This window comes from Triticum dicoccoides, chromosome 6B (genome assembly GCF_002162155.2).
Source record: "Triticum dicoccoides isolate Atlit2015 ecotype Zavitan chromosome 6B, WEW_v2.0, whole genome shotgun sequence".
Lineage (NCBI taxonomy): Eukaryota > Viridiplantae > Streptophyta > Magnoliopsida > Poales > Poaceae > Triticum > Triticum dicoccoides.
In genome coordinates this window covers 659,211,056-659,216,012 of record NC_041391.1, presented here as the reverse complement: position 1 = coordinate 659,216,012, position 4,957 = coordinate 659,211,056, and positions in this window count along the sequence as shown.

The following is a 4,957-nucleotide window of genomic DNA, read 5'->3' as shown; positions in this document are numbered from 1 at the left end:
GAGAGAGATTGCATCTACATACCACTTGTAGATCGCGTGCGGAAGCGTTCAAGGGAACGGTGATGATGGAGTCGTACTCGTCGTGATTCAAATCACCGATGACCAAGTGCTGAACGGACAGCACCTTCGTGTTCAACAGACGTACGGTACGGACGACGTCTCCTCCTTCTTGATCCAGCAAGGGGGAAGGAGAGGTTGAGGAAGAAGGCTCCAGCAGCAGCACGACTGCGTGGTGTTGGTGGAGAGGCAGTACTCCGACAGAGCTTCGCCAAGCGCTAACGGAGGAGGAAAGGTGTTGGGGAGGGGAGGGGCTGCGCCTTGGATCAGGTGTTCAGCCCTCCCCTCACCCCACTATTTATAGGGGAAGGGGGAAGGGGGCCGGCCCCCTCTAGATGAGATCTAGAGGGGGGGCGGCGGCCAGGGAGGGGGCTTGCCCCCCAAGCAAAGGGGGGCGCCCCCTTTAGGGTTCCCCCCAACCCTAGGCGTATGGGCCCAAGGGGGGGCGCCCAGCCCTCCAGGGGCTGGTTCCCTGCCCCACGCGGCCCATGTGGCCCACCAAGAGGGGTGGCCCCTCCCGGTGGACCCCCGGAACCCCTCCGGTGGCCCCGGTACAATACCGATATGCCCCCGAAACTTTCCGGTGTCCGCATGACAACTTCCCATGATGTCCGGGATCTCATCCGGGACTCCGAGCAACATTCGGTAATCACATACAAGTCTTCCTAATAACCCTAGCGTCACCGAACCTTAAGTGTGTAGACCCTACGGGTTCGGGAGACACGCAGACATGACCGAGACGGCTCTCCGGTCAATAACCAACAGTGGGATCTGGATACCCATGTTGGCTCCCACATGCTCCTCGATGATGTCATCGGATGAACCACGATGTCGAGGATTCAATCAACCCTGTATACTATTCCCTTTGTCAATCGGTACGTTCCTTGCCCGAGACTCGATCGTCGGTATCCCAATAACTCGTTCAGTCTCGTTACCGGCAAGTCACTTTACTTGTACCGTAATGCATGATCCCGTGACCAGACACTTGGTCACTTTGAGCTCATTATGATGATGCATTACCGAGTGGTCCCAGAGATACCTCTCCGTCATACGGAGTGACAAATCCCAGTCTCGATCCGTGTGAACCCAATAGACACTTTCGGAGATACCTGTAGTGCACCTTTATAGTCACCCAGTTACGCTGTGATGTTTGGTACACCCAAAGCACTCCTACGGTATCCGGGAGTTACACGATCTCATGGTCTAAGGAAGAGATACTTGACATTGGAAAAGCTCTAGCAAAACGAACTACACGATCTTGTGCTATGCTTAGGATTGGGTCTTGCCCATCACGTCATTCTCCTAATGACGTGATCCTGTTGTCAATGACATCTAATGTCCATAGTCAGGAAACCATGACTATCTGTTGACCAACGAGCTAGTCTACTAGAGGCTTACTAGGGATGTATTGTGGTCTATGTATTCACACGTGTATTACGATTTCCGGATAATACAATTATAGCATGAATAACAGACAATTATCATGAACAAGGAAATATAATAATAATACTTTTATTATTGCCTCTAGGGCATATTTCCAACAGCTCCTACCCGCGGACTTCCTGGCGACCGCCGCCTCCTTCTAGTCCATCTCCGAACGTGCTGTGGCAATGCCACGGGCTGCATGCAAACTATCGGCTAAAGACGCCAAGAATCATGGCGTTTCAGTCTGGGCGGCAATGCCAACATGCTTGGCGTTTCCATGTGGGTTGGAAGCGCTAGCTAGCTTGGCGTTCGTATGTGGGTTTGAAACGCGAGCTACTTCGGCGTTTTTATATGGAGAAGAAACGCCACGAGCTGTGGTGTTGCTAAAAGGGTCAAATCGTGAAATACTTTCATGTCGAGTTCACTTTGTGGCAAAGATTGTTGAAAAGGTCAGAATAGTGATTTCGGCCGGTAATACCTCCCTTTTTAGGGACACAATGGACAAGGCTTACCCATTCACTATCAGCTACGGGATAAATAATACCTGCCTCAAGGAATTTTAGTATCTCCTTTCTTACCACTTCCTTCATTTTAGGATTTAATCATCTTTGAGGATCTCTAACTAGTTTGGCATCTTTCTCCACTGAAATTTTGTGCTGACATAATGTGGGGCTAATGCCCTTAAGATCGTCCAAAGTATATCCAATAGCAGCTCGGTGCTTCTTCAGAGTTTTCAATAATCTTTCTTCTTCTTTCTCTGAAAGGTTAGCACTAATAATAACAGGATATATTTCTTTTTCATCAAGATAAGCATACTTGAGATTATCAGGTAAGGGTTTGAGTTCAAACACTGGATCACCCTTGGGTGGAGGGGGATCCCCAAGAATTTCAACGGGAAGGTTATGTTTTAGCATAGGTTCTTGTTTAAGGAACACTTCATCTATTTCTTCCCTTTCCTTCATAAACATATAGTTTCCATGGTCTAACAAATATTGTTCTAACGGATCAGTTGGAGGAACACCAATGGAAGCAAGACCAATAATTTCATCCTTACTATGTGGTTCCCTTTCACGAGGTTGTCTACTAAACTTAGCAAAATTAAACTCATGAGACATACCATCTATGCCAACAGTGACAATATTCTTTTCACAATTAATCTTAGCACTAGCAGCATTCAAGAAGGGTCTACCAAAAATAATGGGACAAAAATCATCTTGTGGGGAACCAAGAACAAGAAAATCAGCAGGGTATTTAATCTTCCCACACAAGACTTCAACATCTCTAACAATCCCAATAGGTTTAATGGTGTCCCTATTAGCAAGCTTAATAGTAACATCAATGTCTTCTAATTCAACAGGTGCAATATCGTGCATAATTTCTTTATAAAGATCATAAGGTATCGCATTAGCACTAGCACCCATATCACATAAGCCATGATAACAATGATCTCTTATTTTAACAGAAATAACAGGCGTGCCTACAACAGGTCTTCGTGTCTTAGTATCGGGTCTAGCAATATTAGCAGTTTCACCCAAGAAAGAGATAACATGCCCATCTAAGTCCTCATCCAAGAGATCTTTAATCATAGCAATACCAGGTTCCACATTAATTTGCTTAGGAGGTGTATAGGTCCTAGTATTACTCTTACAAACAACAATCGAAGCTTTAACATGATCTTTTATCCTAACAGGAAAAGGAGGTTTTTCAACATAAGCAGCAGGAATAATAGGATCACTATATGTAATAGTCTTTTCTTCGACTGTAATAGGTGCAACTACTTTCACTTCAACAGGAGGGTTATATTTAAACCACTTCTCTTTAGGGAGACCAACGTGAATAGCAAAAGTTTCACAAAAGGTAGCTACTATCTCAGAGTCAAGTCCATACTTAGAGCTAAATCCACGGAAAGCATCGGTATCCATAAAAGATTTAACACAATCGAACTTAGGTGTCATACCTGACTCCTTACCTTCGTCGGAACCCCAATCTTCAGAGTTGTGTTTAATTCTTTCCAATAAGTCCCATTTGAAATCAATAGTCTTTAGCATATAGGAACCAACACAGGAAGTATCGAGCAGGCTGCGATTATCAAGAGAAAGCCGAGCATTAAAGTTCTGAATAATCATTTCCCGAGAGAGCTCATGATTGGGGCATGAATATAACATTGACTTAAGCCTCCCCCAAGCTTGAGCGATGCTTTCTCCTTCGCGAGGCCAGAAATTATATATGTAATTACGATCACGATGAACAAGATGCATAGGATAGAACTTCTGGTGAAATTCCAACTTCAGTCGCTTATAATTCCAAAATCTCGTATCATCACATAGCCTATACCATGTCATTGCATCTCCCTTCAAAGATAAAGGGAAGACCTTCCTTTTGAAAACATCATCGGGGATATCTGCAAGCTTAAATAATCCACAAACTTCATCCACAAAGATAAGGTGTAAGTCGGGATGCAATGTTCCGTCTCCTGCAAAAGGATTAGCTAGCAGTTTTTCTATCATACCCGGAATCTCAAAGTGAATATTTTCATAAGGTTCAGTAGGTTGAGGATCATCTCTTTGCTCTTCCGGTTGGGGTGAAGATACCCCAAACAAGCCCCTCAAAGGATTAGTTTCCATAGTGACAAGTAACAGAAAATTTCAGCACACTATATAAATGTTTCCTTACCAAGTTCCACTCACCAAAAGCACTACACTCCCCGGCAACGGCGCCAGAAAAGAGTCTTGATGAACCACAAGTGTAGGGGATCTATCGTAGTCCTTTTGATAAGTAAGAGTGTCGAACCCAATGAGGAGCAGAAGGAAATGATAAGCGGTTTTCAGTAAGGTTTTCTCTGCAAGCACTGAAATAGTAGGTGATAGATAGTTTTGTGATAAGATAAATAGTAACAAGCAAAAAGTAAATAAAGTAAATAAAGTGCAGCAAGGTGGCCCAATCCTTTATGTAGCAAAGGATAAGCCTGGACAAATTCTAATAATGAGAAATGAGCTCCCGAGAACACATTGGGAATTATCGTCAAGCTAGTTTTCATCACGTTCATAAGATTCGCGTTCGATACTTTGATAATTTGATATGTGGGTGGACCGGCACTTGGGTACTGCCCTAACTTGGACAAGCATCCCACTTATGATTAACCCCTAATGCAAGCATGAGCAACTACAAAAAGGAGTATTAAGGTAAACCTAACCACATCATTAAACATATGGGTCCATATCAACCCCTAACAAAGCAACACATAAACTAGGGTTTAAGCTTCTGTCACTCTAGCAACCCATCATCTACTTATTACTTCCCTATGCCTTCCTCTAGGCCCAAATAATGGTGAAGTGTCATGTAGTTGACGTTCACATAACACCACTAGAGGAAAGACAACATACATCTCATCAAAATATCGAACGAATACCAAATTCACATGACTACTTATAGCAAGACTTCACCCATGTGCTTAGGAACAAATGTAACTACTCAC